We start from the raw sequence: 12,514 nt of genomic DNA, 5'->3' as shown, positions 1-12,514 counted from the left end.
CTGGAGCTGCTACAAAAAGTATTTTTGATTAAAATATGGAGTTTAGGGGAATGAAATATAACAGGAAGGGAGCTACTGTGCAACGGTAGGCCCCTGTGCTGCTCCAAAAGGAAATCCTCCAAGAGTCATTTTCTCACCAAAGTACACACAGGTACCAAAAGATACAGAACTTTTACAATATTCACAAAAAGTGCACATACTCCTTTTCCCCTGGGGAGAAGCCCACATTTGATACACTTTGACCCTCCGTCCCAGGCATAGCGCTGAGCAGCACTGTGCCCATCTTACAGAGCCAGCAGCTGCCGCAGGGACCCACATCGCCGGGTACCACGGCGACCCACATTATGGGGTCCCAGCGACAGCCACCGCACGCGGCACCGGGGGGATCCGCATCGCAGGGGCCCGCCCCCCCCCTCCCCCCATGCAGCGAGGTCCGGAGGAAACGGGCGCTTCTTGGAGCCCGGGAAAAGCGACGCCGGAGGGGCAGGGAAGCTGCAGCGACCCGTGCCCTGCCGCACAGTACCGCCGGGGCCGGCGCCCTCCCGCCGGGGCTGCCGCCCGAAAGAAGGGGCCGAGGGTACGCCGGGCGTGCCCGCTGAGGAGGAGGGAGAGCGCGCCGACACCCTGTTGAGGAAGTGGCCGCGGCTACGAGAGAAAACGAGGAAGCGACGGCACCCGCGGCGGTAAGCGCGGGTCCAGCCCCGCTCCCGGCCGTACCCTGACCCGGCACGGCACGGCACGGCACGGCACGGCACGGCACGGCGGAGCTGCCCGCCTAAGGGCTGCCTCCCTGCCAGCTCTCTCCCAGCGGCAGAGGCAGCGGCAGGTGCCGCCGGGCGCAAGCGGCGGCGCGGTGCGGAGCGACTCGCGGGGAGCGGTGAGTAGCGGCCCTGGGCATGGACACGGCGAGCGGGGCAGAAAGGAGAGGCGGGCGGCCGCGCCGGGTGACGGGCAGCCGGGCGCGCTCAGCAGCGAGCGGAGGGGGCACGGGGGTCTGGGAGCGGGAGCGTCGTGACGAGCAGTGGCGGAGCGGCGACAGTCACCTCGGGGGGGGGGGGGGGGGGGGGCGGGGAGGAGGGCGGGCTGCGGCTGGAAATGCACCAGGGTGGAAGCGAGCGGGAAAGCTTCCTGTTGCAGTGTTTCTGAAAGTATGTACTACTAGCCTGGCCCTTGAGGAGCGCAAATCTACAATTTAAGTACAAAAAAGTAGATTTCATTATGTCTCGATACGCTTTTGTGGTAGGTTTTCAACAAAGCAAGTGTACACAAAAGTCGGGCTTCTCTGTGAACGGCACATAACATGTCAAAGATCTGATGCGTGGCAAAATGGGTTTAAAAATGTGTCGCTTTCTTATCAAACTTCCCTATTTTGTTTCCAAGAAAACAACTGTAGTGTATTACTAGACATGCTGGAAGCAGCTGAATGTTTCAAGCCTGATGCCAGAGCCATCGATCTTAATTTTGTGTGTACTGCCAGCATTATTCAGTTTTCTTCTGTACTGCATAAACTTTATGTTGTAGTTGTCTGTATTAGTTTGAAGTGATGTTATTTTGGGCAAAGATAAGTGATACTTTTGCTAGGTGACACTGACTCCAGTAGAAGAGTGGCAAGTGGAGTCCCAGTCTGGCCAAATTACATGATATATTGTAAAGTATTTCCATTTTAAAACAAAATTGTTCCTTCTAAGGGAGTTAACTGCCTTTTTGTGGTTGGTTGGTTGGTTGGTTGGTTGGGTTTTGTTTTGTTTTTGTGGGGGGTTATTCGTGGGTTGGTTTTTTTTTTTTGGGGGGGGTGGTGGTGGGGTTTTTTATGTTCTTTTCTGTTAGGCTTGTTTCATGCTATTTCTATCCGCAGAAGCTTAGATCTCCTGAGCAGCCCTTGGGCTGAATCTGCAGCCTAATCCATAGGCACAGCCATCCGGTACAGAGCTAGTATCAGCGTGCAAAGCTGTGTGCTTTCACGGGCTTGGAGACCATGAACTGTAGCAGTGCACAGTACACTGCAGGGCAAGTCCACTTAGAGGAACTGTGACTTCTTTTTTTTTTTTTTCCTTCATCCCTCTGTTGAGCACTGAGCGATAAACAGAAAATAAGGAAGTTTGAATGTTCTTTATATTCTGACAATTATCCTGGGGGGGGAGAAAGACTGTAGTCTGGTGAAGACAAAATCATTTAAATTAAGGGCTTTGGAATCAGGATGCTCAAAAATGGCTGAAAGATAAAAGTAAATAATTGCTTCAGTTTTTGTTTTCATTTGAAATAACTGCAAAATCCCAAGGGAAATACAGTTGAAGTGGTCTCGTTTTGCATCTGTTAGAAAATATTAACACTTCACCAAAGCAAAGGTGAACTGTAAAGTTCTCCCATTTGCACACTGTTGTGATTCTGATACAAAAGCATAGTTTCATCTGAAGTTGCAGGAAGACAAAACCCGAACTTTATATTTGGAAGCACTGCCTTGTCACATTCAGCACAAACTAATGATTTTGAAGATTGGTGGTAAAAGTGTAAGCTTCATTTAAGCACCTTTGAAGATACTGATGACAAAAAAAAAACGCAAAAAACCCAAACATCGGGGCATTTCTTTAGTCTCCCATCCTTTCTTTTGTATCTGTTATGTCAGAGGCACTGGAAGTGGAAGAAGTCACTTCTGAAATATATGTTGCATTCAGAAGTCATGGTCTCACAATTATAATTATTTTTTGCGAATCACACGTCTTTTTTCCTTCCTAATGCTTTTCCAATATGCACTATTTAGCAGAAAGCAGTGAGTCTTACATGATTGCAAGAAACTGTGTTTGCATCTGGATCCACTGAAGATACTAGGTAGTGTTATCCTTCTTCCAGCTTTGTAGACTTTTGGATCAGTGCCTCAGGATCTGTTGTGTACACATTAGACAGTCTGTGCCAGACTCTGCTTTTGATTGCATGCATTTAGTTCCAGAATAACACAGCTGAAAAGGGGAACTTGTCTGTTTTCATATCATAATTACAAGGAATACAACATTTACCTTTCAATGTGAGTAATAGTTGCATAAACACTGTTCCAATGAACTATTTAAAATTACTTCTTTTTCACTTAAAGTAAGCACATGCTTAAGTGAGTTACTCCACTGGGGCAAGAGTGCCTGTACCATTCAAGGTGCCTGTTGAAAAACTGAATGCATTTTGCAGGTGTTTGTGAGCACGAGTATTAAGGTTCAGTCATAAGAATGAAGGGTTCTCACCCTGTAAGGATTTGCAGGATCAGATTCTTAATTTCTAATTTAGGAATAAAAATAGCATTTTATTACAGGGAAACAGTTCCGTAATCCAATTTAACAGTGGGTTTGCTTGCATTTGACAAAAGAAGAAAATCTTGGGGAGGAGATGATGGTTTATGTCTCAGCTGGCATTGATAAAAACACTTTTACAGATAAACATTCCTAATTCTTGCACTGCTTTTACAGGGAAGCATTATTAATTTCTTCAGTATAAGGCCTTTGGTCACTCTTTCAGTGAGAAGTAGTAGCCCTGGGCTTTACAGGATTATTCCCTGTTCTTGTATGCAGTAGAGGATAGGACAATACACAATTATCAATATTTATTTAGTCATAGTAAAAATAATGTGATCACAAAGTTGTTGTGTAGTATTTGCATTTTCCTCCATTAAAGGTTTAAAGAGCAAGGTTATGTAATTGATGTTGCCTACCTTTTGGACAATTTGTCCAACAACACATCCAACAACTTCTCTTCCTTTCAAAATGAAAGGAGGCAACACAAGGAATCTTTCATCGCTGAAACTGAATAGAGGTAAAATGTGAAGTGCTAAAAGCTTTTGTGAAAAGTGGGACTTGTGGCACTGTGGTATGTAAATCCAGCCATGCAACTCCATGAGGCAACTCCTAGGGTGGGGATGGAATTGAATTGACAAGGAATAACATTTGTGTTTGGAGGTAAATAGAGAAAACACAGGCAGGAAGCATTAGAGTAGAATATGTACTAAGGAAATGGCATACAGTTGACTAAGTATTTTGAGATCATCAAGTAAAAAAAATAGAGCTTTTAAATGGTTTTTAAGACTTAAAACTCCTTATCTCAAGAAACAGATTCAGTAAAATGAATAAAAGGAGCAGGGGTCACATCAGATACATCAGCCACAGCCTACTCCTAACATCTTGGATAGTCTTTCTCTTACTTTTTCCCACTGTTTCAATGAAATAATGAAGTAAGTGAGAAAAGAAAAGTTAAAAAGAAAAAACACAAAACTTTTGAGACCATAGCCTTTAGAACATGTAGAAGTCAGTGTACTGTCTCTTAGCTAAAGCCAGTGTGACAGAGCATGCGTGGGATAGTAAAGCTAAAATGCTAAAATGTGTAGTTCTGCTTTTAAAAATTCTAGTGATGATTTCAAAATTGGCTCTACAAGTTTCAAAGGCATTAAGCTCAGTTTAAAACAATGTCTTAATATTTTTTACAAACTAGTTTTGATTTTTTGTAGGGTTGCATGTAAAGTTTGTTTCTTAATCTAGCTTCAAAGCCTAGCATTTGAAACCTGTTACAAAGACATTTTTTCCCCCAAACCCCCTCTTTTAAAATACATTACAGAAAAACTTAAACAGAAAAATTCTTTTTGTCATTTTGTTTAGCGAGAACATAGAAAAGGAAGCTAGAAAGGGTACTAAGCAGTTGTTTGTGGATGAGTTCCCACTCTGGGAAGCTTAGCCCAAATTTGGTAACTTGAATCAAGAAAACAAGTTCACTCTGCCAAAAAAACCCACCAAAAACAAAACTCCAAAAACCAAACAAAGCAAAAAAACCCAAAAATCAAACTTAAGAATTTGTTAAGGTGAAAATCTCCAATACCTGGAATATAGGGAATCTAAGTAAATGAAGCAGCATTAACACAATCATCTTTTACATAATGTGTTAGATTTCAGTGCTGCATTTCAAAGAATACATATGAATTCCACAGTATTCTGCTCAAAAGTTGGTAAAACAAGCAGTATATTTAAGTAAGGATTATTTTTGTAAATCAGATAATGGGATTAGCTATCTTTCTCACAACTCCATCTTGCAAGTGTCTGAGAATGACAGCTTATTTATAGTGAGTATGAAGAGGAAGAGTGCTGCTCTCAACAGTTCCGGTCATGCACGCAGCAGGACACCTCAGAATTAAGAATGCATTGAGGGAGGCTTTGAGTAACTATTCTGACCTCAGTTATCCTGTGCAGTTGGTAAGAAATCTCATGCTGCTTCAGGTGAGCTCAACAGCTGTGTGACAGTCTTCATCCAGTGGATGTAGCAAAGATCTGGTCCGCAGGTATCCTGTGTACAGAAGCTCAGGGAAAAAATCCTGGAAGGGAAGAGTGACTTTCCTGCTTCTGCAAAGGAAGACCTTTGCAGACCCTTTCTGCAAAGGAAGCAGAGCTGTTTTTGCATGGAAGCAGTGTTGTGTTGAGGGAGTGATGTTGCTAGTGTGAAATGCAATTGCCTCTGACTCCCCAAGGGACAAGTTCCATCAAATGGAGGCAGCTTTTTGGTATCCTGGTGTAGTAACTATCTGTAGGGGCAATTACTCATGGACCATTTAGCAGTGTAACCATTGATGTTGCACAGAGGATGGCACAACTGGAGAAAAGAAGGTTGACAATAAGCTACTTGTTTTTTCAAGCCTGGCAGTTTGTCATGCAAGAGCTAGGGAAATACTGCCTGTTGGCCCAGAACACACTGAGGCCAGGTGCATCCTCTCTCTGCCCAGAGTGATAAACGGGCCTTGTCAAGAGTATTTCGCTGGTCCCAGTGTTGCAAATAGACTTCCTCCGTGGGATAGGAGGAGAAGGATCCCGCCTCTCTCTGTGTAGTGTTTCTGGACCATCCTCATGTTTTATGTGAGAAGTGAGATTGCAGTTAATCCAAGTGATTGTTTGCTGACTGAAAGGTATTCCTGCCTACTAAGAGCATGATCCATTCTTTGTAGCAATGAGAAGTGAGCTTTAGCTGTGCTGTTTGTTCTGAGCATATAGGGTGGTATGAGGAGAGGACACAGACCTAGTCTTTTCTGGAGTGCGGATTCACTGATGCACTAATTGGTATGAGGAGCTTTTTTGCTATGCAGTCTGCCTTTCTGATGTACATGTCTTCACAAAAGCTAGTCAGGAGGAGCTGGCCCCACTGCTGGAGGATACTATATTTGGAGAGAAGTGTCCTTTGATCTGACTCCTAATTACAAAAAAACCCCAAAACATTACATAGATGTTAAGAAACTTCTGTTTAATGTTGGCAGTCTGGCTGTGTGAGCTTCCTTTCAAAAAAATGACATAAAAATGCTTGTCCTTTCTTCCAGACCTCTGTGGGCGTAATTGCCAGCAAGAGATGAGCCATTGTCAGTTAGTGCTTCTACAGCAGAACATTAACCTTACTATATCCTCCTACCAGGAGCTTTTCAAAGAATAAGGTAACATGGCACAGTTTTCATAGACTTTTGAAAGTTGCTCTGAGAAATCTTCATTGGCTTTGTAGAAACTTGCCTATTCTAGAAGTATGAAAAGCCAGTTATTTTTGTTCCTGCAATAATTTCTATACTTTATATAAAGCAGGATACTGCAGACTTTCAGATGACAGATAACCTAAGTCTAAAAGAGGAACCTGCCTTATTTCACCACTCTAACTCATGATGGGGCCAGTCAGTCTGTGTCAGCCTCTGTGTTACAAAGAGGAGTTTTACTTTTTATTGTATTTCTGGAAAGGCACTAAACTTGAAACAAAAGCAGATTGGAACTTTATTCTGTAACTCAGCTCAGTAGTTCCTGAAGTATTCAGAGGCAGTTTTGGGCTCCCTGAGAAAGGCTTCTGTAACTTTTGTAACTGCACCCCAACCCAGGCTTTTTTTCTGTCAGCACTGGGAAGAAACATTTATCCCTGTACGCTTCCGTTGACACTGCAGAGCACACACCTGAAGTTTCCGAAGGTCTGTCTGTGCCCAGAGAAGTTTGTTCACACCTTGTCACAGCAGGAAAACAGGAGATTAGAGAAGGGTCTGCCTGGAGTATCTTGAATGCTTTCCTTTGGGTGTTAGCTTATCCCCAGTGGTTCCATTTTCTGTATGGTGTTTAGTGGGTACTGATCACAGTAAAGTACTTTGCCCAAAAGGGAGCAGGCTTCCATACAAAAGATGCCATCTGTTTTAAGACAGAAATACTTGTTTTGACAAGAGACATCTTTAGCCTGAGGCAATGGTTGCATTTGTGACAGTGTAAGATTTCCCTGGAAAAGGAGGCAAGGGAACAGCTAGTAGAGCAAGGCAAGGATATGATTCTGTGAAAGGAAGTGTTGATATTTTTGTGTTGGTGAGTTGTTTTTTTTCTTTTTCTAAAGCCCTAAATTTTTTTTTACCCCCCCGTTTTTCTTAAATATATGTGAAAACCATAGGATTTCTACTGCCAGAGAAAGAATAATTGTAATCCATAAATGCCTGGCTACTTTATTTATTTTTTTTCCCAGTAGCATTCTGAGCCTTTTAAAAGATCAAAGCAGAAAAAACTTTTCAGAGGAGAGCTATAACATGTCAAAAGGTTACCAAAGACAGGAGAGTCCCAAAAGGAAGGTATTGTGAAAGAGAGACAATAGATTCCTAGCATCAGAGAAGAATGTTTTTTTTAGTGATCAATTCCCCCCCGTGACCTCAGTGCAGAAGCTTATATAGTAAACCCCTGAATAACATATGAACACTGGGTGCTTTTTCTAAGCATCTGTTTGCCTTATAATAAGGGCAGTAATAGTGTTGCCAAATCAAGTAGTATTTCCTCAGGAAACAGTTCAATAGCTGGAGTGCCTGGAGTACTCTGATGATATCAGACTGTCAGATGCAATTTAGAATAAATGAGGACATTTCTGGCATGTTTCAGTGGAGATAAAACATCTATTTAACTGTCTTCAATACAGACAAAAATGATTCTGGAAAGTAAGTAAGTCCAAAGAAAAATATTTATAAAATAACTTTTTTTTTTTTTTTTTAATAATTATTTTAACGATAATAATAATTTTAGGCATGTTTGAGTTTTTGTTTCAGTTCTTTTCATGAATAACTCTTTAATACAAGAGGGGATACATATGATGTTTTCCCTAAACTTGGTATATGATGCACCAACACCTGTTTGGCAGATTTTTGTTCTATTAAGGCCAATATGCTGAGGATTTGCATGTCTGACCAATTTGGTGGCCTTCTATGATGAGGCTACAGAACTGATGGATAGGGGCAAAGCAGTTGACATCATCTATCTGGACTTGTGCAAAGCATTCAACACTGTCCTGCGCAACATCCTCGTCTCTAAACTGGAGAGACATCAATATGATGGATGGACCATGCAGTGGATAAGGAATTGGCTCAATGTCTGCATGCATAGAGTTGTGGTCAATGGCTTAATGTCCATCTGGAGACTGATAACAAGTGGTGCCCCTCAGGGTTTGTTGCTGGGACTGAGCCTGTTCAATATCTTCGTCAGCGACACGGACAGTGGGATTGAGTGCACCTTCAGCAAGTTTGGTGATGACATCAAGTTGTGTGGTTGGGTTGATACACTGGAGGGAAGGGCATGCCATCCAGAAGGACCTTGATACGTTTGAGACGTGGCCAGTGCCAACCTCATGAAGTTCAACCAAGCCAAGTGCACAGTCCTACACGTGGGTTGGGGCAATCCAGGGCACAGCTACAGGTTAGGTAGAGAAGTGATTCAGAGCAGCCTGTGGAGACGGAGTTGGGGGTGTTGGTCGATGAGAAACTGAATATGAGCTGGCTTCAGTGTGCACTCGCAGCCCAGAAAGCCAACTGTATGCTGGGCTGCATCAAAAGGAGCGTGACAAGCAGGTCAAAGGAGGTGATCCTGCCCCTCTACTCTGCTCTCGTGAGACCCCTCTTGGAGCACTGTGTGCAGTTCTGATGTCCTCAACATAAAAAGGACATGAAGCTGTTGGAGCAAGTCCAGAGGAGGGCCACGAGTATGATCAGGGGGCTGGAGCACCTCCCGTGTGAAGACAGGCTGAGAAAGTTGGAGCTTTTCAGCCTGGAGAAGAGAAGGCTGCGTGGAGACCTCAGAGCAGCCTTCCAGCCTGGAGGGGGCCTACAAGGGTGCTGGGAAGGGACTCTTTCATTAGGGACTGTAGCAATAGGACAAGGGATAATGGCTTCAAACTTCAACAGGGGAAGTTCAGGTTAGATATAAGGAAGAAATTCTTTCCTGTGAGGGTGGTGAGGCACTGGAACGGGTTGCCTGAAGAAATGGTGAATGCTCCATCCCTGGCAGTGTTTAAGGCCAGCTTGGACAGAGTCTTGGGTGACATGGTTTTGTGTGTTGTCTCTCTGGTTATGTCAGGGGATTGGAACCAGATGATCTTAAGGTCCTTTCCAACCCAAACCATTCTATGATTCTGTGATTCTATGAACAAGGGGAAACGTTATTTTCTCTTAAGACCAGAAAGGTGCTAGCAAGGCCACTAACTTTCAGAATCATGAGAACACACAAAATCTGTCATAGGTTGGACAATCCTGCAGGTCACTAATGGCATTATTCAACCCAGGCTGTGAACTCCCCAGCAGAAAAGTCTTCTGGGCCTAAAGCTACCACATTCCCCATTTGTTCCCAGACTGACTTTAATTAAGCTACTGTTCTCTTAAAATATATATCTCAGTGTTTAAAAACCTTAAAAGGAACACTGTAGTTATCCCAAAAGCATTGCAAGAAACGAGAAGTGTCTGAAAGAAAGAAAATGCTTCTGAAACTGAACTACTAACAAAGTCAAATATGAAACTTGGCACTTATGTCTGGTAAAAGTGCTAAGGAAAGGCTAATGCTGAGAAAATACTGAAGAGATAAGGTTGCTTAAAAACTAACAAACAGATATGCTTTGTGTATCATCCTCATTGCCCAGGAGCGTGTGGAAAGGAAAGCCTTTGGAAATGAAAGAAGGCACATTTTAAAGTCTGAAATGCGGGGAAAAAAGCAGTACAGCATAATGCTTAGATGGTCAATAAAAGGATGCAGAGATTAGAAACGGTGGTTTGATTGCATGGGGAAAACTTCTCATAGAGTAGGAGAAAACACATGTTGAAAGAGGCCCAGGCTTGAGTGGTGGAAAGGTTGCTGTGAGCTGTAAGCTGGTTAGAGGCGCAGTAGGTGGAGGCTGAGGCATACTGCCTTAGACATCAGTACACAGCCAAGGCACTTCCTGAGGAAGAACAGCATACTGGAAGAAACCTGTTGGTGATCTCGTGTATGTCATTTTTCCTTTTGAGACAGTACTACAGACATTTCATTCCGATGATGAATGGTACATTGTTTGGAGATATCACTGTCTACAAAAGTTGTAAAAATCATCAATTACCAGTTAAATTAAGTAAGATTTCAGATTTTTTTTTCAGTAGGTCAAAAAGTTCACCTTGTGTCCTGATCAAACTCTAGTTTGTTCAAATGACTTGAGAAAATGGTATTTTGCTTCATTTCCTTCCCTAATGACTTACTTTTAAACATTTACTGTGTTCTTCCCTTATTTCTCTATAATTTCCTCATAAAAATTCTTCTCCTAAGGTCTGGATAGAAATTAAATCTTCATGTTTATGCAGGAAGGTAAAGAAGACATTTAAAGGTAATCTGATAAATCAAATTAAGACCACCATTCAGCTGCCTAGACAGACTGGAAGGTAATTTTAAAGGTGAAGAAATGAGAATGCAACAATTGTTTAAATCCATTTTATTTGTTAAAATACTATAAAAAATGTAAATATCATCTTTAAATGTGAGGCAATAACAATGGATTTATAATACCTTCCTGGTAATTATGTCACAATTTACATCAGTTTGGAGTATACCATTAAGATTATGCTAAACCCTGAAAGTACCTAAATATTTAATATACTACGTGAAGTCACCATCAAATGTATATTTCTAATTCTGTGCATGCTTAATTCCTTTTACCTTTTAGATGGAAATGTAGAAAAGAATCTTAAAATGAAAAATTGTAGTGCTGTTCACAGAGGCAGACATCTTGATTCCAAGAATTCTAATTAAACACAAATTTTAGGGAAAAGAAAAGATTTCACCCTGTGCTAGAACAAATTGTTTCAGTTAGTGTATTTTCTTCATTCTGCACTCTCCTTTCTTATGCCTTTTGCATGCAAAAGATATCTGCTCTTTACTTCTTTACTTTCATACATTGCTCACAGAATACTATTTTGAAAAACAAGAAAAGGGAAAAAAATAATTCTGTTCAAATGAAGTGCTTATTTGGAACACTGTTTTACCCACTACATGCCTTTTGATCTTTTGTCACACTTCAATCCTTTTACTCATTAAATAGTTGGATGAGTAAAATAATCAGTCATCTGTCCTTAAGTCTCCTTCTACATGTCTGTTTGGTCTTCGTAGAAAGATTCATACTGCTATTTATAATCTTTAATGTTACAATGGAGATTAGTACCTCAGTAACACTATGCTCGCTGCTATGCAAACCATTCAATAAAACAATTATTCTACCTTTATCCTTGTCTAAATATAAGAGATAAAAGAGAAGCAGGCTAAGGGTAGCAATATGGTCAACACAGATTCTTTCTAATGCTTTCCAGGTGAGTTCTCCTGAGTTTTGCTCCTCTGTTGTACAGGAATGTTCCACTTCCCTGCATGCAGTGTCAGGTATGAAACTCTTGCATTATGTCTGGAGTCCCCACTGTCTGCGACACTGATGAGGGGAACTGGGTATCTAATTTTCCTATGTATTTGCATAGGAAATATGCAAATGCTTTTTTTCTTTTTTTCCTTTCATGTAGGGTAACCATGACATTTGGTCGTATTTGTAGTTTCCTTAAAAGTCAAATGTAATGGCTATGGGGAGAGTTGCACTTTAGGCCCTCTTTTACTGTTAAGCTCAAGTGCATCTCTCAGGTAACCAGCTGCACTTCCTTCAGCCTTCTCAAGGGTAAAGCCTTACATTCAGCCCTTTGGGGACTTAATCTCCATTTTACAGCCTCACATTTGTAACTGTGCTGACTTGGCAAGCTCAGAATTATTTGTCCGCTGGAGGAGTTTACAGGAGGAGAAAAGTGTGAATCCAAACATGTTTTCTTCTGCACTATTACTGATCCTAGAAGGGTATTAAACTCCCAAAACGAAGGCAAGAAAGTCCAACCAAAGAGAACAACCATCTCAAACTCAGATATTCTTCCAAAATAGGGAGTCTTAAAAAACTGGCAGTGAAATGGAGCACTTTTGTAGTAAATGCTGTATCTCGAGATCATCATAAAATAAAAGCCTTTTACTGGTTATTTTTAAGACGATAGAACATTTGCCCATCCTCCACATGCCTAAGAGAGTGTTTCTGTCCTCTTGTGTCCATCAGATAAATTTCGAAAGAAGCTAGGTGAAAGGAATCAGGAGATGGCCTCATTACCATGAGGCGTGAATAACTCTAATTTAGGGCATAGGCAGCATGACTAGACATACAAAGTGTTACTTTTTCTCTCACATTTTGTCCCAGCTGATAAACA

General features: G+C 41.9%; 1 protein-coding gene across 3 annotated transcripts in view; it reads left to right on the top strand.

Moving 5' to 3' along the window:
• The first annotated feature begins 750 nt into the window (after nt 1–750).
• The window catches only part of SYK (spleen associated tyrosine kinase), a 48,684-nt gene continuing 36,920 nt past the window's right edge, over nt 751–12,514 (top strand). For 2 of the 3 annotated variants that reach the window (XM_030470209.1, XM_030470207.1), the window contains exon 1: nt 751–877. The gene's annotated coding sequence lies outside the window, so the exon portion shown is untranslated. Of the gene's footprint in view, nt 878–5,182; nt 5,241–12,514 lie in introns of those variants that run through there. The other variant, XM_030470208.1, reaches the window with a different exon arrangement.

This window comes from Strigops habroptila, chromosome Z (assembly GCF_004027225.2).
Source record: "Strigops habroptila isolate Jane chromosome Z, bStrHab1.2.pri, whole genome shotgun sequence".
NCBI lineage: Eukaryota > Metazoa > Chordata > Aves > Psittaciformes > Psittacidae > Strigops > Strigops habroptila.
Note: the sequence above shows the minus strand (reverse complement) of the source record. Positions and strands in the feature narration are given on the sequence as shown.